Here is a 24,256-nt window from a genome sequence, read left to right as displayed (position 1 = left end):
AATTTTCTTTATAGAGCGCTACTATAAATTTTAATACGATTGCTAAAATGCGGAGAATAATCTTTGTTATTTATGATGTTTTAATATAATTTTAGTTAGAAAATGTGTGTCATAAATCAGCAAGAATTATTTTTAATGAAATAATAGTTTTTTTTTATTTGTAGCACGTGTAGTGTAATTATTTAATACTTAAGCAACAAGTCCAATGCAATCTTTAAAGTTGTTGAGCACTCCTGTAAATATAAAAATAAATAAAAATTCAAAAACAAGACTACCTTTCTATAGTAACAATAAAGTAACATTTTCACTTAAATTTATTTCATTTATAAAGATTTGTGATGACAGCAAACAGGAACAGAGAGACTGTAACATTTAAGCTGTTGCGAAACGTTATTGTACTGGTCGTAACCTGTGATTGCGATTTAACTTTATTTCATTAAATGTATGCACAAACGTACAGAAAACCATAAAATTTACGAGACACGAGCTGCTAACTGCTGCGTCTGCTATCTAATCGATTTAACGAACAAGACATCAACAATAGATAGTTATAAATAATCGGTAGTAAGTTAGTACTGTCCAGACGTATCTAACAAAGCTGACAGCACTTAATAATTTTTTAACGTTAGTTATTTTTCAGCGAATCAAATATGACATAGTAAGTAAGTTATGGCCGCTATCAATATCTGCTCCGGGATGTGCTTTGTATTCGACAAGTTGATTTCTAAATCTTTGATTAGCCATTATACAATCAGGGTGATACTGCAAGGTATCTCTGATACCTTGCAGTATTGCCCGGGTTTTTCCATGTATTTATTTTTGTATTAAGATTTTTAAACTGGCTAATGCCAATGGCAATTACGAAGTTATAATTTGTGCAAAACTCAATAAGTGGATTCTCTCTTTCATTTCTTTTGCCCAGGTCGTATTCACACACAATATTTTCTTTCTTGCCTTTTCCGATGCTTGCATTCCAATCTCCATATTTGAATGGATAAGTAAGTTTATATTATTTTATTTTTATGACTGAGACATAAGACTTCGGAATAGGTTTTCAATCTGTTAAAGGTTACGATATCAGGTAGGGCCGGCCTCCGTGGCACAAGTGATAGCGTCTTGGCCTTTCATCCCGACGTCCCAGGTTCAAATTCCTTTCAGGCATAGCTAAAAAAGACCCTAACCTCATCCTCTAAAGCAATACATAACGGTGGTCCCGGAGGCTAAAAAAAAGGATATCGGGTAGAATTATTTCATATTATGCATGTTATAAGGCTTGGTATATCTCGGTTGCGTAACAAAAAATAATTTTATTAAATGAAAATATTGTTCACGAATGTTCGTAGAGCATTCGTGAACAAGAAATGTTATACCTTTCTCCGACAGAAGATATATAAAGAACCTGTAAACCGATATCAGAGCATCTACAGAGTGTTCCACGAAGAAACATTGAAATTTCCAGGACATGTTCTACTGGTGAAAATAATGGAAAAAGTTAATATAAACATAGGCCCAGAAACTTTTTGTTTTCGAGTTACGACTAGCGATTTCGCCCAGATTCCAGCTTTTCTAATAAAAAGAAATCCAACCGCAATTAAGCACAAATTAAGAATTAAAGTTAGTGGTTTCTTATGTAATTTTGGCAAGGAAATAGGATAAAAACAGGTTTCATAACTGTAACACCGGTAATTTTTAAGATATCCAACGTAAAACGTTTAAGCTAATTGTTCTGTATTCTTCACATTTATCTGCTCCTGCTTTCTTTTGTATCATGCTAATAATACTCTGTTTGGAGCCTATTGGAAATTCCCTATTTTTGTAAATATTACACACGAGTATTATTTGTACAATCTGTCTATCGCTTCCTTACCTGCACTGTGCAATAATTCTGCAGGTATCCCGTCTATCCCAGGAGCCTTTCTCCCATTTAAATAATTTAATGCTCTTATTAAATTCATATCTCAGTATTGTATCTCCCTTTTCATACTCTTCAACTTGCGTTTCTTCCTCTATAATACTAGTTTCTAACTCCGTATAACTCTTCAATATATTCCATCCACCTATCGACCTTTTCTTTGGTATTCTAATTCGGTGTACCATCTTTATTTAACACGTTATTAGATTTAAACTTACGTACCACAAAATTTTCCTTAATCTTCCTGTGTGCTCCTTCTATTTTATCAATGATTTTTTTCTCTTTCCACTTTTGAACACTTTTCTTTAATCCACTCTTCTTCCACTAAATTTCACATCCTGTTTATAGTATTTCTTAATTGTCGATAGGTCTTTTTTACCGTCTTCATCATTAGCATTCTTATAGTTTCCACGTTAATCCATCAGCTGCAATATATCTTCTGATATATCAGGTTTTCTACCAGTTCTCTTTGTTCCGCCTAAGTTTGCGTCTGTTAATTTAAGAATTTCCTTTTTAACATTATCCCATTCTTCTTCTATATTTTCAACCTTGTCTTTTTTACTCAGACTTCTTGCGATGTACTCCTCCAAAATCTTTTTTATCTCCTCTTCAACAAGTTTCTCTAAATTACACCGATTCATCTGACACCTTTTCCTCAGGTTTTTAAATCCCAGTCTACATTTCTTTATAACTAAATTATGGCCGCTATCAATATCTGCTCCTGGATGTGCTTTGTATTCGACGAATTGATTTCTAAATCTTTGCTTAGCCATTATACAATCTATCTGATACCTTGCAGTATCGCCCGGCTTTTTCCATGTGTTTATTTTTGTATTAAGATTTTTAAATTGGCTCATGCCAATGGCTATTACTATGTTATAATTTTTGCAAAACTCAATAAATAGATCCTCTCTTTCATTTCTTTTGCCCAGCTCGTATTCACCCACAATATTTCTTGCCTTTACCGATGCTTGCATTCCAATCTCGAACTATTATTAAGTGTTCATCCCTTTTATGTGTTTAATTGCTCCATCAATTTCTTCGTATACACACTCTACCTCATCATCCTCATGGGCGCTTGTAGGCATAGTAGACTTTAACAATCGTTATCGCCTTAGTTTTTGATTTTATCCTGATTACCATGATTCTATCGCTAAGTTTTTTGAAATACTCTACTCTCTTCTCTATCTTCTTGTTCATTAAACCCAATAAATGTAGTGTAGTTTTGTAAAAAAAAAAAAAATAATAGCAACCAATTTTGCTAATAAAATTCTCCAATTCTGTTTTTAACTAAATCTCAGCCCATTTCTGCTTATTTTGTAACATATTAGAAAAATAAATGATGATACAAGCGAACGATTTATCATATTCTAAGTTTAAAAGCTACGAGTCAATTCTGCTGCTCTGTAATCGTACAAGTAAAATCTTTGTAATTACGTGTCGTTGTAAAACATATTTTAATTTCTGCTTGAAGGAAAATCATATTTCATCATCCAAGAATGATATACAGAAACGTATAAAAGGTAAGATGAAGCCGTAAAAATAAAGTTAATTTTTTTTGCACCGGGCTATTGTAGAGGAACGCATTTAAATTCGAGTTATGCTGTTCTACATTATAGACCGAAGAACTTGAGGGGTTTTTATAACTAAGCGTTATTACGCTGATGGTTGGGAAAGGTGAATTAACTGATATAGGTTGTACATCTATTTATTGAGTAGTAATTTTACGTGTAGACAACGGAAATAAGTTTAGATATTCTAAATTGGAAGCTAAGAGCTCAGATTATTAACCCATTTTATGATTAATATATTACTTATTGGCCTAGTTATAAAAAAACCTCTTAAATTGATTAAAAATTAAATGTTTCAACGTTAAAAGAGTTAATTCAATCATAAAGCATTATCTCATTAAATACATATTGTAAAATTAGATTAGATTATTCCTTTATATCCCTTGTACAAAATGTGACATAAAAAAAGAATTACAATACATAGTAATATAAAGAAACATTAAACTGCAAAGGATAATCTATTCTCAGGCATGAGCCACTTTATATAATATTTCTAAGAAGAGAATATAAAGATTAAAATTACTTTTACAATAAATAGTAACTAAAAGTGCCTATATAAACAAGTAAAAATTCTTACAAACAGGAACTTAATTGATAAAAAGTGAAATCAATTAAAATTAAAATTTATTATCTTAGAAAATGATGAAAGAATAAAACAGAAAAAAAAATTGAAGACTACAATATTGTAATAAACAAACACTCGAAGCTATGCATTAAAATTCAATATTCTAGATTTAGTAACATCAAGAAAATACAAGAATACGAAGGTGATGTAAATAAAATTTATGTTGTACACTTTTATGCAGTATATAGTATAAATTGATTTTTTTTTTCTTAAATTTTTACGGGCCCTCGTCACCTTCTTAGAAAGAAATTAGTATCACCATCAGGATGGTCATATGTAAGGGTGTAAAGGGCCCTTACATTTTATCTAAAAGCACAAACTGCACAAAACATTAAGACACAAATAACAAAGACAAACACAACACTTACGGGGTGTAAAGGGCCCCGATATTAAAATTAGAGATAAGGTTCTCAAGTCTGGTTCACAGCTACTTGTTCACGGCGAGTCAACTTAAAGTCGCTTTTCCATTTATATGGAGAAGATTTCACTGAGTTTTATTTTGTATTTAAACTCCTCCATGTTTGAGATTAGGACATCCTTAATGTTTTTGTTCCGAATTGCAACAAGTGCACTTAGAGAATCGGAACATATTAGCACTCTCTCTTCGCAATAATGTTCTACGTAGCGAAGAGCTTGCTGAATGGCAGTGTGTTCTGCCGTATAAACAATGGCCATATCTGGCAGTTTCCAACAATGAGCTTCTCCATTTATATATATGGAGCATCCAACACCATGTTCGGTTTTAGAACCGTCGGTATAAATTCTAATATGTTCTTCGTAACTACTGACGGTTGCTAAAAATTCCTGTTGGATGATCAGTGCTGGCTTCTTTTTTATTTCTCCCTGAGAGAGATCCAATCTTGTATTTACCGCTGGCAAGAGCCATGGCGGTATTTCTCTCGTGGAAATTGCTAGTGTCTCTGGAATAGCAATTTCGTATTTTCTTCTTAATTCGATGTACCTAATTCCGGCTGGTCTGGAATAGGTAGCATGATGTTTGTATACTGCAGCCATAGGATGATTCTTGAAAAGTTTATTATTTATATGAGCAAAGAAAGCCCATACATTTGCTGCATATTTTAACAAAAGGATCTCTCTTCTATAATGTAGTGGCATTATTCCAGCTTCGGACATTAGGCTAGTTGCCGGACTTGTGCGGAGAGCGCCTGTCGCATATCTTATTTCGCTATTGTGAATAACGTCTAACTTTCTTAAATGCGACTTCCTAGCGGATGAATACACAATACATCCGTAGTCGAGTTTCGATTGAACCAATGCCTTATACAATCTCAACATTATCTCTTTATCTGAGCCCCAATTAATGTTCGATAAACATTTAATAATGTTTAGGGCTTTTTTGCATCTAACACTCAAATTCTGTATGTGTAGTCCCCACGTAAGGGATTTATCCAATACTAGTTCTAAAAATCTCCCGTTGTCTTTATATTGTATTGGATCATTGCCAATTCTCAACATAGGACTTTGATGAGGAATTCTCTTCCTACAGAAGTGTACACAACACGTTTTTTCTGGTGAAAATTGGAATCCATTATTCCTCGCAACTTTATTTAGAGCGTTAAACGTCCGTTGTAATTTGTATTTCACCATAGCAGTCTTGCTGCTAGCATACACAATTGCCAGCAATTGAATATTGTTATATTCGTTATGTTGTTAACAGTATTTTGTAAAAATATAAAATAATACAAAATAATGTTAAATAACCTGAGTATAAATATTATGGTTATAATTATAGTTATAAATTTACTACTCTTAATAAGTTTGCCTTCCGTAATTAAGATTTAGGTCTGTTATAGGATTTTATGTAAAAAAAAACCAACAAAACGTTATAAAAATGGATTAGAAAATTAAGGCATTTTGTATCATTTATACAGGATGGCAAAATACATGTTTATAAAAGTGATTCATACACATTATTTGTCATTATCCACTTATCTATTTTTTTTTTCAAGATTTTTCTTCACCCTGCTAAATTGATGTATATCAATACATAAATTTAGCAGGAATAAGATTTATTAGTTTAGCAGAAATATACATGAAATATCTTCTGCAGACTGATAGGTCATTTCGGGGTATTATAAAGGGGATACTAGATGGCCTTAGACTATATGATGAATCATTGGCATTAAAGAGGTTTATATTTTTGATAATGTATAAAACAATGCTTTTGAGGTAGAGCTGTATCACTGTTCACATTAAATTCCCGAAATAGGTCAGCTGTAGAATTTATTTATAATATACTATGCAATTGTCACCGTTGATATTAATACAATTTGTATAAAATTAAAGTTTCCACTTTAAGAGTGGAGTTACTACGTGTAAAATAATTTTTACGTTAATAAGATTGTAACGTCATGTCCGTAAGATGTTTATGACTATTACGGATATGAGGTTATATCCTTATAGATTTATAAATTATTTTTTATTTTTTGACGATCGTCTATTAGGAACATAACAATTTCAATTTAAAATATAATTATATATTGAGAAGTTACACATATTAATTTTGAATTACATCTTCTATGAAATCCCTGATGATGGAGTAGTGACTGCGAAAGTACTAGTACATACATTGAAAATTGTTGTAAAGTGGGAACTTTAATTTTTTACAAATTACTTATAATAACCAAAATATGGTTACGGTTTTTTTATGGTTATCGGTTAAGTAATAATTTAATTTTTTTTTTTTTTTTTTTTTTTTTTTGATTTAAGTATTGTAAATGTAACATTTTGTTGAAAAAACATTTGTAGAAACTGTAAATTCTTGTTTAGTCTGGGCGCCTCAATTTATTATCAAGCTAAATTTTCATCTTGGTATCAGTCATTTTGTAGATTGTTTTATTAAAGAAAGATTTAACATTATTTTATTTCAACATTTTTAAGATCACAATAAATTTTTTTTCGAAAAGAAACTCCAAAAATTGCAATCCCTGGTACGAATTCTGAAGACTAGTATCGAAAAAACTCTATTACCGTTACACAATTTGTGTATTATGATCACGATGTAGTCTTAATGATAATTAAAATTACTGTTTTAACAAGTAAAATTAAATTTTTTAATAACCTTATAAAATCTTCAAAATTGTTTGTTCAAAATTATTAGAAGAGCTAAAATCGGGAGGAAATCTTTCGTTAGCCGTAATCGAAAAACAAAGCGTTTCCAGGCCTATGTTTAGAATAATTTTTTCATTATTTTCACCAGTAGAACATGTCCTGAATGTTTCCGATTCTTCGTGGGGCACTGTGTGTAAAGAAAAGGAAACGGTGTTCCATATATTAAAATTCATGTTTTTATATTTATTAATTATAAAAATAACAGTGCATGAAACTTTTAAACAAAACAGTAAAGTTTAATAAAAACCGTTTTGTAAAATATTTCTATTAAGTTTTTCGGAGTAATTTAAAACTAAAATCTACAAAAAAATTAAATTAGTTGTTTCTCTAAAAAAACTCATCAAAATTATTTAAAAAATTATGAGTATGATCATATACACCTAATTACGATTATATACGCTTGTTTTAAATACATTTAGATTAATTATATTACTGTTATTTATTACACGTGTATTTATTACCGTACACTAAATAAAAAATCCTCCTCTATGAATCATGAGACCTTGCCGTTGGTGAGGGGGCTTGAGTGCTCAGGGATACAGAGTAGCTGGACCGAAGGTGCAACCATATCGGAGAGGTATCTGTTGAGAGCCAGACTAAGGAATGATTCCTGAAAGAGGGCAGCAGCTCTTTCAGTAGTTGTTAGGGGCGTGAGTCAGGACGACTTAAACGGCCGTATCAACATCACTCAGTCCTCTGAGTACTGCGCAGCTGAAAGCAATGGAAAACTACAGCTGCTTTTTTTCCAAGAAAATGTGGCTCTGCATTTTCACATATACAATAATGGAGGCGCCTTCCTTGGTAAAATATTCCGGAGGTAAAATAGTCCCCCGTTCGGATCTCCGGGTGGGGACTACTAAGGAAGGGGTCACCAGAAAATTAAAAAATAACATTCTACGAGTCGGAGCGTGGAATGTTAGAAGCTTAAAAAAGGTTGGTAGGCTAGAGAATTTAAAAAGGGAAATGGATAGGGTAAACGTTGATATAGTAGGAATTAGTGAGGTTCGGTGGGAAGAGGAAGGCGACTTTTGGTCGGGTGACTTTAGAGTAATTAACTCAGCGTCAAATAATGGGCAGGCAGGAGTAGGTTTCGTGATGAACAAGAAAATAGGGAGGAGAGTGGAGTATTTCAAGAAGCGTAGCGATAGAGTCATTGTAATAAGGATAAATTCAAAACCTAAACCGACAACGATTGTTAACGTCTATATGCCTACAAGCGCCCATGATGATGATGAGGTAGAATGTGTATACGAAGAGATTGATGAAGCAATTAAACACGTAAAAGGAGATGAAAATTTAATAATAGTTGGAGATTGGAATGCAAGCATTGGAAAAGGCAAGGAAGGAAATATAGTGGGTGAATACGGGCTGGGCAAAAGGAATGAAAGAGGGGACCGACTTATAGAGTTTTGCACGAAGTATAATTTAGTAATTGCCAACACCCAATTTAAAAATCATAATAGAAGAATATACACTTGGAAAAAGCCAGGCGATACTGCAAGGTATCAGATAGATTATATCATGGTTAAGCAAAGATTTAGAAATCAACTCGTTGACTGCAAAACTTACCCTGGAGCAGACATTGATAGCGACCATAATTTGGTGATAATGAAATGTAGATTGGGGTTTAAAAACCTGAAGAAAAGGTGTCAGATGAATCGGTGGAATTTAGAGAAGCTTGAGGAAGAGGAGGTAAAGAAGATTTTTGAGGAGGACATCGCTAGAGGTCTGAGTAAAAAAGATAAGATAGAAAATGTAGAAGAAGAATGGGAGAATGTTAAAAAGGAAATTCTTAAATCAGCAGAAGCGAACTTAGACGGAATAAAGAGAACTGGTAGAAAACCTTGGGTTTCAGACGATATATTGCAGCTGATGGATGAACGTAGAAAATATAAGAATGCTAGTGATGAAGAAAGTAAAAGGAACTATCGGCAATTAAGAAATGCTATAAACAGGAAGTGCAAACTGGCGAAAGAAGAGTGGATTAAAGAAAAGTGTTCAGAAGTGGAAAGAGAAATGAACATTGGTAAAATAGACGGAGCATACAGGAAAGTTAAAGAAAATTTTGGGGTACATAAATTAAAATCTAATAATGTGTTAAACAAAGATGGTACACCTATATATAATACGAAAGGTAAAGTCGATAGATGGGTGGAATATATTGAAGAGTTATACGGAGGAAATGAATTAGAAAATGGTTTTATAGAGGAAGAAGAGGAAGTTGAGGAGGATGAAATGGGAGAAACAATACTGAGATCTGAATTTAAGAGAGCATTAAAAGATTTAAATGGCAGAAAGGCTCCTGGAATAGACGGAATACCTGTAGAATTACTGCGCAGTGCAGGGGAGGAGGCGATTGATAGATTATACAAACTGGTGTGTAATATTTATGAAAAAGGGGAATTTCCGTCAGACTTCAAAAAAAGTGTTATAGTAATGATACCAAAGAAATCAGGGGCAGATAAATGTGAAGAATACAGAACAATTAGTTTAACTAGTCATGCATCAAAAATCTTAACTAGAATTCTATACAGAAGAATTGAGAGGAGAGTGGAGGAAGTGTTAGGAGAAGACCAATTTGGTTTCAGGAAAAGTATAGGGACACGGGAAGCAATTTTAGGCCTCAGATTAATAGTAGAAGGAAGATTAAAGAAAAACAAACCAACATACTTGGCGTTTATAGACCTAGAAAAGGCATTCGATAACGTAGACTGGAATAAAATGTTCAGCATTTTAAAAAAATTAGGGTTCAAATACAGAGATAGAAGAACAATTGCTAACATGTACAGGAACCAAACAGCAACAGTAGCAATTGAAGAACATAAGAAAGAAGCCATAATAAGAAAGGGAGTCCGACAAGGATGTTCTCTATCTCCGTTACTTTTTAATCTTTACATGGAACTAGCAGTTAATGACGTTAAAGAACAATTTAGATTCGGAGTAACAGTACAAGGTGAAAAGATAAAGATGCTACGATTTGCTGATGATATAGTAATTCTAGCCGAGAATAAAAAGGATTTAGAAGAAACAATGAACGGCATAGATGAAGTCCTACGCAAGAACTATCGCATGAAAATAAACAAGAACAAAACAAAAGTAATGAAATGTAGTAGAAATAACAAAGATGGACCACTGAATGTGAAAATAGGAGGAGAAAAGATTATGGAGGTAGAAGAATTTTGTTATTTGGGAAGTAGAATTACTAAAGATGGACGAAGCAGGAGCGATATAAAATGCCGAATAGCACAAGCTAAACGAGCCTTCAGTAAGAAATATAAGTTGTTTACATCAAAAATTAATTTAAATGTCAGGAAAAGATTTTTGAAAGTGTATGTTTGGAGTGTCGCTTTATATGGAAGTGAAACTTGGACAATCGGAGTATCGGAGAAGAAAAGGTTAGAAGCTTTTGAAATGTGGTGCTATAGGAGAATGTTAAAAATCAGATGGGTGGATAAAGTGACAAATGAGGAGGTATTGCGGCAAATAGATGAAGAAAGAAGCATTTGGAAAAATATAGTTAAAAGAAGAGACAGACTTATAGGCCACATACTAAGGCATCCTGGAATAGTCGCTTTAATTTTGGAAGGACAGGTAGAAGGGAAAAATTGTGTAGGCAGGCCACGTTTGGAATATGTAAAACAAATTGTTGGGGATGTAGGATGTAGAGGGTATACTGAAATGAAACGACTAGCACTAGATAGGGAATCTTGGAGAGCTGCATCAAACCAGTCAAGTGACTGAAGACAAAAAAAAAAAAAAAAAAATAAAAAATAATAATTTTATTATTTTTTATTAAATTATAATAATTAGCTCTGTATGAACTACTTTATTCGAAAAAAATAATTATTGAATTATTTTTTTCTCCTCCTATGAAAATAGGAGGAGAAAAGGTTATGGAGGTAGAAGAATTTTGTTATTTGGGAAGTAGAATTACTAAAGATGGACGAAGCAGGAGCGATATAAAATGCCGAATAGCACAAGAGAAACGAGCCTTCAGTAAGAAATATAATTTGTTTACATCAAAAATTAATTTAAATGTCAGGAAAAGATTTTTAAAAGTATATGATTGGAGTGTCGCTTTATATGGAAGTGAAACGACGATCGGAGTATCTGAGAAGAAAAGATTAGAAGCTTTTGAAATGTGGTGCTATAGTAGAATGTTAAAAATCAGACGGGTGGATAAAGTGACAAATGAAGAGGTATTGCGCCAAATAGATGAAGAAAGAAGCATTTGGAAAAATATAGTTAAAAGAAGAGACAGACTTATAGGCCACATACTAAGGCATCCTGGAATAGTCGTTTTGATATTGGAAGGACAGGTAGAAAGAAAAAATTGTGTAGGCAGGCCACGTTTGGAATATGTAAAACAAATTGTTAGGGATGTAGGATGTAGAGGGTATACTGAAATTAAACGACTAGCACTAGATAGGGAATCTTGGAGAGCTGCATCAAACCAGTCAAATGACTGAAGACAAAAAAAAAAAAATTATTGAATATATAATTAATTAACAATTACACAAAAAATTTTACTGGTTTTATTTGATTCTATTTTAATTTTGTCGTACTCATTTATTTAATTAAAATACATATTTTTTCCCGCCAAAAATTATTTTTTTCTTAAGTGGTAAAAAAGTATAATTTCATTCGTTACAAAACTTAGTTATTCTTTTATTAATTAGAATATTATACATTTTTCAAAATTTTAAGGGAGAGTATTACAATATTAATATTTTGGTAAGTCTTCCAAATAAACGGGTATCAAATACTCGAGTGCACTTATTCTTTCAATTGTTATGTTACTTATCACACACGCGTGCGCGGATACATATAAATATATATTTTACATATAAGTAGATGTATGTGTCTACAATATGTCACATATTCATGATTGTAAGAAATTGAAATTATGTTGGAATGATTTCACTTAAGTTTTAGCCATTCACAAAGAAATATTTTTAAAAGTGATAAAAATGAAAGTGGAACGGATCAATCAACATATGGTAATTAATATTTTCCATTTTCTAAGAATCCAATAATTGCGTATTTTGATTCAGTGAAATTATTATTCAGTAATAATACGTACTCTGTAATAACAAAACAAGCAATGTCATATTTTTTTGTTAATTATGAACCCTACAGAGTAAAATAAGTAAAACCTTTACAACCTAACAGCACATTTCTATTTCAATTTCTAACATCTGAACAAATCGGTCGTTAAAATCTTTTTTCGAAATAATTGTAACTCTGAAGGTACTAAAATAATTGTAGAAACAAAATTATATTTCTATCAGTAAATCGATCGCTGTCGTAAAGATCTATATGTACAATTTTTAGTTTTTAATCAATTTCGTAAAACGTGACTTCAAATATTTGATTTTGTGAAAGATAATTTTATTCTTTTACCATTTGTTCTTCATAACTATTTAATATATTTAGACTGATAACGAATGGCGATTAGTTTTATGAAATATGAATGACCAGTGAATTACTTTTTAATCTGTGAATATAGGAGATAGATCGCTAAAGAATTTTCTGTTTCTAAATTTTTAATGCATTTTTAGCTTCTTTTGCGTAAATTATTTTTTATTATTAAAAAATAAGAGATTATTAATTATTTATCTTTGACAGACTGCCACGGTTAAGGGTTTGTCTGCAAAAATTAGGTATTTTAAGGATTACTGCGACTGTCATTCTCCATATATGTATCTTGAATGTTCAGACCAACTTTAATATAATCTATATATATATTTAAAACAACATTTCGTGATTGATTCATAATCAACGCTTAGCAAAAACTTTTCAAGATAAATTGATAAAGAATTGTGTATAATATTTTGCGGCGTAGTTGCACACACATTTTTTTTGAAATTTCTGTTCAAAGGGTTAACAAACTGGAGTAATAATGAAATTTACTATTTTTTTAATTTCTCGGTAACAAATAAAGATATGAATTTGAATTTTGATATGTGTAATGTTCATATGAGTATATCTAAAAATCAAATTTTTATTTTTTTGAAATTCGACCTTGAAAGAGGTATAGGAAGGTAAAATTTTGAACAATGATTGCAAAGTATCTCTATTTCCAACTATTCAAAACAAGATATTCGCTAGATTTGGGATTAAATATACTATTTAGATAAATATCTAATACTATTTTCGGTTTTTTAATAGGTGCGACGGTGTACGCTGCAGCGGCTCAACCAACACAGTTGCTGCCACTGTTACTGTATTTGTGACGCGACTGGCAACATCTGCCTCCGGAAACTTGATTATAAACATAAAATAAAAATAAAAAAATGACCACAAAGGGAAACGCAAGTAATCATATAGCGCGGGTGACGCCGCGACGGGTATCCTTGTATTTATACATAAAAAAAAAAAAAACATAAAATTGCAACTGGCTATCCATTTTGGTAGCCAAGTTACTAGTGGAAAAACGCTATTACCCCATTTAAACAGATTTATCTAACACTTGTACATTCCAGGATTTCTCATTCAAAAATCTTGATTACAACTAAAAGTGTTTCTAAGAGAACAAGCCATTAAAATTCTTTTATTCAATTTCCTTTTTATAGAAATCTGCTCACCGAGCAGAGTAATGAACTCATTTCAATAGTTGGTGAAGATTAGTTCCAATCAAAAAGATTTAAATTTTTCCAAATTAAAATATTCTTTTTAAAAACGTTTATTACTTCCGATGAAGAAAAGACCCACTTACGAAGTGTGATCAAAAAATACGGTGAATAAGTTTTATTAAAAAAAGTAATAAGGTTACATAGAATTCGATTTAATCTCCTTCAAAGTACTGTCCTTGGCTAGCAATGCACTTATCCCAACGTTGACTTCATGACTGGAGGCATTTCTGGAATGCGTCTTTCGGAAGGGCTTTCAGCTGCTCGGTCGTGGCCCTCTCAATATCAGCAATGGTGTCAAAACGTTTTCTTATAAGCACAGTTTTAATTTTTGGGCAGAGCCAAAAGTCGCATGGTGCTAAATCAGGTGAGTATGGCGGATGTGAACAGATAGGAACACTTTTTTTGGCCAAAAACTAGCGAATGAGAAGTGTGGTGTGTGTGACACGGCGCGTTGTCGGGGTGAAGAAGGAAGCCATCGGTCCATTTTTCTGGTCGCTTTCTTCGTACGTCGTTTCACAAACGTTGCAGTACACTTATAAAATTCAGAGTTTACAGTTGTTCCCTTTGGAACGAACTCTGATTGCACTATGCCCTCACTATCAAAAAAAAAACAACGAGCATGACCTTGATGTTGGATTTTGACTGACGTGCCTTTTTAGGGCGAGGAGATTTCCATTGGGAACTCTGCATTTTGGTTTCAGGGTCATAGCCATAGACCCAACTTTCATCTCTAGTTACAATTTTGGCCATGAAGTCCGGATCTGCATGAAGACGACCCTTCAACTCCGTGCAAATTGACACACGATTTTCAAAATCCATGTTGCGCGACAAACACGATAAACACAACCTCACTCTAGCGGCTCTGGCAGCTGACTGGCAAGCTCGAACGTGTTACAACTTATCCCTGCCTGTCTCAGTTGATCACCCTATTGGACAAATTACAGCATATGGATGTAGCGTCGGCAGTTGCCGGTATAAAAATTCATTCACCGTAGTTTTTGATCACACCTTGTATATTGAGTGTTCCTGCCCTTTTTCCTTTTCTGATGGTGAGTAAATTTCTCACCATCTTCCTGGTAGTCAATCTGATTCTGTTTTCTCAGGCCTCTTCAAAGTGTATCACGAATCAGGTTTCCTCGTTCAGGTTTTTTATTCATATATACACGCCTTTCTCTCGTTCCGTATCACAAAAGAGTTATATTGTGGAACATAAATATGATTAATGAACGGTCATAATATTTGTTTTCATTTATTAGTCGCAAAATTATTAGATTTTCTATTGGCATAACCACAAATGCTGTTCGTGTTAGCCTACATAAGAAATTGCATTTAAAAAAAGTAGTTTGAATATTTTTAATAGACCGATTTGTTTTTTGTTAAGATTTAATTCTAATCAACGTTCAATATTAATATCTAATGAACTTTTTTGTAACTGCCAATTCCATATACGATTTTTCAATTAAACTTAAATCATTTATAGATTTGTGTAGGGGATTATTTCAATCAGCCCACTGCTGATAAACAGTAAATTCATCTTACATTATTAAATTCTAAAACTAATTCGTTACAGCAGATATTTATGCAATAAGGGAAGGATTACCGTGACACCTTCATTAAGGGAATGAATGAAAGTGTCACACTTTCATTCATTAATGTAATCGGTAACATGGTGTGTTTTGGCAAACATTAAAATTAGTATATTTCCAGCATAAGTATCCGAATTATTATTTTAAGCAAAATAATTATTGTTTTTATTTTCCTAGCTACAAATTATTCTTTATATCTGTTCAACAGAATAGATAATGTAATAGAATAATATAATAAATAGAATAAAGATAATAAGTAGAATATTTGCATATTGTTTCTGCAGTCTTGAAGTTTCACAACTCCTAATTCAAACACACAATTTTAGAATAGAAAAATTCCGAAAAGATGTACGTATGTATGTTACTCTGTTTTAGGGTTGAGATCTCGACACTTGTTGGACCGGTTTGGATGAAATTTCGCAGACGATTTCTTTATACAGACCTTGATGTCCTTTAATATTGGTATCAATAATAAATACCAAATTAAGATATGGTTCCCATATCTTAAAATTTACTCAAAAAGTAGGTAAATTTTTACATATAATTTAATGCTTCTGAAGTAGCTCAGATACTATGTGATAGTGTTTGGTCTTATTCAAACCCCAAGAAAGGGGAGGGAGCAAAAACGAATTTTAATATTTTTCGTTTCTGGTCTCAAAGTTACATTTTTTTAATTAATTAGATGATTATATTACAATAATAATGTTGCATTAACCATTTAATCATTTAAGTTGCATTTTTTCTGTATTTGAGCAATTTCAAGCAGTGATGGAACATAATAAGCCTATTTATTTCGATTTTTTATTAGTTATTGCTTTGATGGATATTTAAGAATAGTTAAATAGATTTTTATGAAATTTTGTGTAATGATTTCTGTATATGGGTGGTCAATGTTGCCATTTAATTTTGCTTACAATTGGTCAACGGGTTAGAGAGGTTGGGGTTCCGTAAAATAATTTTTTTTTTTAAATTCTTTACTTGAATACACGAATAGTTTAATTTTCTTCCTAAGTGATAGTCTGTCGAGGACGAGGTCAGCTTTTTGATGGTTTTTTATATGTAAAGTAATTTTTAAATACCGATAAATTATTGTACCTTTTTGATATTCATTTTTGGTTCCCCCGCCCTACAGAGGCGTACTGGATCGTGAGGAAGGACTGACAAAGAAAAGGCCGATCTGTTTGCTTCAGACCTAGAGGTAACGTTCCGACCCCACGATGAAGAAGGCCTCGGTGATGTGGATGTTAACAACTTACTTGAGAACCCGATGCCAATCATCTTCCCGATTAAACCGATCTCTGCATGGGAGATACTGAAATTAGTCAACTAATGAAGCCGATTAAGGAAAGCTCCAGGCTTTGACTTAATGACACAGAACATGCTTGTCATGCTACCCCTTAAAGGCATCGAGTACATCAGGAATCTGTTTAACGATGTTCTGCGGACGTCTTACTTCTCAGCGGAAGGTGGCGATGATTTTGAAACCAAGGAAGCCTGCACAGGAAGTTTCTTCTTACAGATTAATTAGCCTATTACCGGTCTTATCTAAATTGTTTGAGAAGCTACTACTGCACAGGCTTAGGCCAGAGTTGGCGAGTAAGGGGATAATTCCGGACCATCATATTGTGTTCAGGTGTGGCTATTACACAATCAAACAATCCCATAGAGTCATCAGTGGGTGTCTGGAGGAGCAGAAATTCTACTCGGCGGCGTTCTTAGACATCCAACAGGCCTTTGATAAGGTGTGGATACCTGCCTTGCTCTACAAGTTAAAGCTACAACCCTACTTCCTAGTCTTGCGGAATTATTTTGAGGGACGTTTGCTCAGGTGAAATGTAATGACGAGTTTTCAAGGTTCTTTGAGATCGGGTCGGGTGTCCCTCAGGGTTCTGTGCTGGGCCCTGTGTTGAATTCCATATTCGCTGCGGACTTTCCAGTCCTGGATGATTGCATCGTCACCACGTTCGCTGATGACACTGCTATCCTGGCCGTTAACGAAGACCCTGGCCTAGCCTCGCAGAACCTACAAATGGCGCTAGATCGTGTCTGCGTGTGGCAGAAAAAGTGGAGGATTAAGGTTAATCAAGGTAAGTCGAGGCACGTCACATTTGCCATGCGGAGTGTCCCGGTGTGTACTTCGATGGTGTTTTGATCCCGCAAATGGAGACTGTGCGGTGTCTGGAACTTCACCTGGATCGGCGTTTGACTAGGAAGTGTCACGTGAGGATGAAGAGGAAACAGCTAAAAGCAAGGTACAGGAAACTTCATTGGCTGCTACGGAGTAACTCAGGCCTCACGTTATCCAACAAGATCTTAATTTGTAAGGCTATCCTGCGCCCAATCTGGACGTACGGTGTAGAATTGTGGGGAACGGCTAGTACTAGTAATGTGGAAATTATACAACGATTTCAGAACAAAGTAGCCAGGGTAATTGCTGAAGCGCCGTGGTTCACGCGGAATGATGAGATTCACGATTATCGGGAGCTCCCGTCGATTCGTGAGATTGCACAACAGCGCAATGTCAAATAGCTGCAGAGGCTTGACAATCATGTAAACCACTTTGCAATTAATCTACTCGATAACAGCGGAAACATCTGACGGTTGAAACCTGTCCATGAACTCCACATAGGGTCTGCGTAACAATTTGGAATCTAACACCGTCAAGTTTAGCGGTGACGTATCTAATTTCTTGCTATTTCTCTTTCTTTTTCTTTTTTTTATTTGTTATTAATGATTGTTTTGTGGACTATACGGTGCTGAAATTAATGGTTTGTGATTTATGACTGAGCTTGAATTTTCATATTGGACTTTAAGTTTACTTGCAACTATTTATTGTATTATTTATTTTGGGGGTTCCTTAAGGATCTACTTATCACGTGCTATTGTCAGGAAACTTACGTATGGCTCCGTAGGAGGGCTCTTCTGCGGAGCCATAATTACAATCGCTGATTGTAATAATAATTGTTATTGAGAAAAAAAATCTTTTGGTTCAAAGATCATGAATCATTCATTTGACTCAATAAATTCATGAATAATTCATGATTCATCTCATTATGAATCATAATTTCATATGCTTTTTTATACTATCCAACCGGTGTGTATATTATTCATATTTTCAAAAAGTTTAAACATTTGTTTTGCTCGTGTTTTTCCTATTTAATTATTTGTATTCCGTTATTCACTATTGCATCTTGTTTCAACTTGCAGTAACTGATTAAATGATTTCTGACTCTGATCACTGAATACTGTGTAGAATTATGATTTTTAAAGTATCCTTTTATTAAAGTTGATTTTTTTACTATTAACTGAAGCTACTGACGTAGTCACAAAGTAATAATAATAATTACAGTAAAAAATAATAGTAATTATATTCATAGTTAAAAAGAAGTATATATGTTAACGAGTAGTGTGTACGAACAGGCTCGTACAGATGCATGAATCCTTAAAAATAATCACATATTAATAAGGTAGATTCTAATATTTTCTTACCGCAACAACTGTATTACCTATAATATGTTACCGGTACAACTGATCTTATTAAGAAGCCATTAAAACGAAGCGATAAAGGTACCGCAACATGTTTGAAGTTCGCTATAGAGAGAGACAGTGAACGGATAATTTCTTTGATCTTACCGCCGTTTCATGGTGGGGGTGATTGATTGAAGATCAGTATTATAGTGATTCGGCAGGCGGCTGCCAAAGCAGTCCAGCTTTACATATACTACACCACCTCGAACAACAAGAGCAATTATTTATTCTCAACATTATCATAGATTACACATAGTGACAATCATAATTTTTACTTTTTTTACACATCTTCAACTTTAACGCAATTTTCCTTCCCTGGTATTACACTATAAAAATCTCCTGATTTTATAGTCTCTAACCGATTAGTTTTTACAACATATTATGACAATAATAGAATGTACTTCCTGTGCTGATATCAGAATTTAAAATTATTTCAAATAAAGTTATTTATTTAATAATGCTTGAAAAGTTATACCTCATTTTAATTGTCATTATATTTATTTTTATTCTGTTTTAAAAACAATTTTCGAAATTAAAAAAAAAATTAATTGGAAGTTAATTACTTAAGACATCAAAATGTTAGTCTCTAATGTCACTAAGTCTCAGGAATATCAGTTAACAACGTCGATGATGAAATATTCTACGGCATCATGTAATCATCATACAACTTATTCATCCGTAATGATAATTCTAATAATCGGAATAGAGATGATCAGAGGATTGACCGTCAGTATACTATTCGTTAACATACTATGAAAGATAATTATTCGTTATTGTTTTAAGAAATTGAAAGTGTCGATCATGAGAATGGTGTTAAGAAGTAGATTAAGCTATCACGATTAAGGAGTGGTTAGAACATCAATGGTGTAAATGATTATTTTACTTGTTAAACAAAAATACTTCATAATATGATGCACCAATCAATGTAGAAGTGAAAAATAAAGTATATATCTACCGGTGATCTGTATTAGTCGAGTTATAAAAGCGATTACTTTGTTTTCAAACCGCAAGAGAGCAACACTCGCTTGGGATTATCTGTAACGGTCAATAAGCTCGATTATTCAATAACCCAATTCCTCAAACAGTTGGCTTGCTAGAACAAACCCTTTGTTATTTTCTCTACTACAAGGCGTTTGCGGATTCTGTGAAAGATAATGCATTTTTTTATTAATATCATAATAATGTGAGATATTACTTCGATTACGAGGATAACATCCTATTAAGATCAATTACTTTTAAATGTGAACTTAGTTTATATTTACACACACGCGTGCACGTGTGTGTGCGCGCGCGCGTGTGTGCGCTTGTGTATTCATTTATATGTGATAAGTTCTACCCCGGCTTTGTTCTCATCACTTTAAATACGGGATGCGTTTTTACCAAAATTTTCTCTATTGACATCTAGTCAAAATCAATCCAGAGATATGTAAATCTTTTACAGAAAGTTTTATAATAATCGAATGCGAGTAAAAACAATTACAATCACCATCTATTAAAAATCATAACGGCAAACAATTAAAATGAATATTATTTAACAAATTAATTATAAACATCAAAAAAAATTAATATAATTAAATTTGAAATACTGAAAATACCTCAGAAAATAACAAAATAATGATACTAAGAAAAGGTTTAAATAATTAGAGTGTAATGGATTAATAAAAATTATAGTTTAAAATTTCGGCGAGTAAACAGTCGAAGTTTTTGTCTTAATCCTATGTGAGGCGTTAAATCTGAATTTAAGGAAATTTGAAAAACTTTCTACATATTTAATCTAGGATACATAACGCTCTTTCGTTTATTACAGCAGAAAAATGTCATATCTAAAACTCACACGGGTAACTTTACTTATTTCAAAATAAATATTTTATGTGTCCCTTCCGCAGATTTATTGACGTAACATGATGTTAAACATTTTGTCCTTATTTATATACTTTAGCGTAAATTTAATATTGTAAAATGTCAACCTTCTGGTAGATTATTTCGGATGCAAGGTATTCGATGAGTGGTTTTAAAGATTTGTATCATGATCGGGTTTCGAACTCTTTAAATTTTTAAATATGTTTAATCGTATTTCCAAGAACAAGGTCGTACAGCTTGTGATGATGAATTATTCGTTTACGATTAATTTAAAAATCAAATTCTATTTAGCAAAACTGACAAACAAAGTCATTTGCAATTGATATGTTTGACAAGAAAATTTTTTTAGCGCTGCACCTAATTTTTAATCAAGCCCCAGTCTCTCTGCGGGGTTCTGTAAAAGCTGATAAGCCTTTCTTGAGTGGTACTCAAAGTAACAAATGTTTTCTATTCTATTTACTTACGTTGTGCAAATTATTAGAATTATTCAGAATATATTTGTAGAATCTGTGTAAATCAGTGTTAGTCTGATTTTTTGCGTACGTAGATATTGTATTTTTTTGAATACACTGCATTTCAACTTTTGAAACTTAGAAAGTATACTTAGAAAGTAACTTTGCACAATTGCCTTATTTATACCTTTTAAAATGACTTAAACTAATTTAATATAACATTATAAAATGATATTCTAGAGAAAAGGCTAGCTATTTGATGTGATCTTAATTTTAAAAGAAAATAATTTTAACTGCATTAATTTCATTTCATTTTTCATAAAACAAAATTTTTGTTTACGGAAATAGTCAGCAGCACTATAATATTTAAAGACCGTAGACGGCAGTAGCTAACATATTTGTATTTTTGAAAAAAATAAAATATTTCTTTCGGAAATACCCTAGTTGATTATAAAACTGTGCGTGCTTAATTTAACATGTGATTTAATAAACCATATCACGTGCGCTAAAGCAACTGGATTCATGTTAAGTTTTTCAGCAATTTTCCCGTTAATTATGTAAATAACTGAGTGGAACAAGATCAAATGTTTAGATTAAAATTCTTGCGTGTCATATATTTTTTATTTATTTATAACTTCGGTGTAAGTTTATTACCTCATTTTATTTTATAAAATTTCTGAAAATTGTTTCAAGTACGATTTTGTATAATTCTGAATCACGAGTTTGTGTTTGCATGTTTGATATTATTATTGTTATTAATATTTTATTTATATATGAAAATATCGTTTCATTTAAATGGGTGTTGATGGATATAACTAGGAAATAATTTTTTTTTTGTATTTAAGTAAGTAATTGCTTCACTTATTATATTAAAGGTTTTACATTTTCACTATCTTAAGTATAACTGAATAATCTATAATTTTAATTAATTATAAAAACAGTGCATCTTAACTTTATAAAGTTAAACCGCATAACAAATTTCATAACAACGTACTTAAATGATCACTTTAAGTCATAGATCAAAGTAAAATATAGTCTAATCCAAAAAATTACACGAATGCTTATTGAATCTAGAATATCTGAACAAATTAATTTATGCGTAGATATTCTAATATGGTTTTTTATATATTTTTTTATAAATATAAATTGTTCTTATCTTTGGAAGTTTTGAGGGCCGTAAAAAATAAAATTTAAATACTTCGACTATTTACATGTTTATTGAAAACAATCAACATGAACGTAGAGATATTTGTTTTTTATGTCATTTTGGGCCGATATTAGCTATTTTTAGGTTAATAAAAGTATTTTCTATAAATATAAATCTGAGAATAATTTGAAAAATAATATTTTGCTCCCCAATTTTTTTTAACCAAAAATTTGTATTACATTATACAGAATGTTTAGCAAATCGCAACTTCAGTAATAGTTTTTCGTTACAGAGTAACAAGCCCGTTGTAGGAAAATACTTTCCTAGCTTTACATATTTTAAGATTTTTGTGGCATGTTTGTCTTGAGTTTCAAAAATGAGAATGTAAAATAAAATCGAAAACTAAAAAGATTCTAATTTTGGAACAACGCTTGAAAAGTTACATTATCGTAAAATATAAATTTTGTTAATGGAAACTTTTCAATTTACAGCCATTCATTATTTTTTTTTATAAGTCTTACACTTCTCTATCTCAGGTGGTAAATGCTTATCGTTTTAGTAATTAGTTACTCAGAACTACAATTTAAATATATATTAAATAATAAACATAATGCATATATTACTAACAATACTTAATTTGAAGGTGATGACAACGTATAAATTTAAAGAAAAATTTAGGATGTTTAAATTGTTTACGATGTAGAATCTAATTTTAGACATCAGTCACTCTACAAAATCTTTGTTAATAAAAATGAAGTTCCAAGTTTTCATCTTAATGAGCGAACTGTATATATAAAACTAAATAAGTGACACAGTTTGATTTTTTAAAGCGCGTCGGTTGACTCAGAGGTTAACACCTACACTTTCGTGCAAGAGGCAGGTAATTCCAGGCTAAATACATAACTTATATTTTAACAACACTTGATGGAAGTCTCCTTGCTAGTATTTTGATGATAAGTTGTTATATATCCTGGCTTAAAGATCCAGGAATGAGGATATACATACACTTAATACTCGAAAGGAATTACGATGCCTACAAACTCTGGTTTAACAAAGTTGTAAATCATATTCTGAGTCTTCTGGAATCAATTATAAAAATTAATGTTTGTAATATATAAATTTCTATTATATGAATGAAAATGAAGATTTTATATCGTGAAGTAATTTAAAAATTTATTTCGATTAAAATGGCAAATAATCGTAGGTAATTGAATTCTACTTTGAACAAACCTAAGATTTGATGGACTTTCATCTCGTTTTTCAGGTAACACGGACTTTTGGCTTGTTCACATCCTCAAAAAAAAAAAATTAAGTAATCCACTAATCTTTAAATGACACACACACACACACACACACACACACACACACACACACACACAGAGAGAGAGAGAGAGAGAGAGAGAGAGAGAGAGAGAGAGAGAGAGAGAGAGAGAGACAGACAGAGAGAGAGAGAGAGAGAGTGATAGAGTGAAACGGACAGACAGACACCGTGGCTGTTTTGTTTTTTATTTATACCCAACCAGGTTAATTTATCTTTCTTTAGTTGGTTTGAGCAATATTAACTACTATACGTTTTACGTAACTTAATTATTGTATAGGTAGGAATTTAAATATAAAAAATTCAACAGTTTACAAGAAATAAATATTTTATTACTAATAAATCTAGAACATAATCAATTACACTTTACTTTTGCAAAGAGTGCTAAACGTCAGTTACAGAGAAGGAAAATTGTACGCTTGATTTATTTTAAACCACATTTTAGAAATCGTGAAAAAAAATATTAAGTTGTTTTTAGGTTAATATTTAG

The sequence above is a fragment of the Lycorma delicatula genome, chromosome 1 (assembly GCF_047948215.1).
Source record: "Lycorma delicatula isolate Av1 chromosome 1, ASM4794821v1, whole genome shotgun sequence".
Lineage (NCBI taxonomy): Eukaryota > Metazoa > Arthropoda > Insecta > Hemiptera > Fulgoridae > Lycorma > Lycorma delicatula.
Note: the sequence above shows the minus strand (reverse complement) of the source record.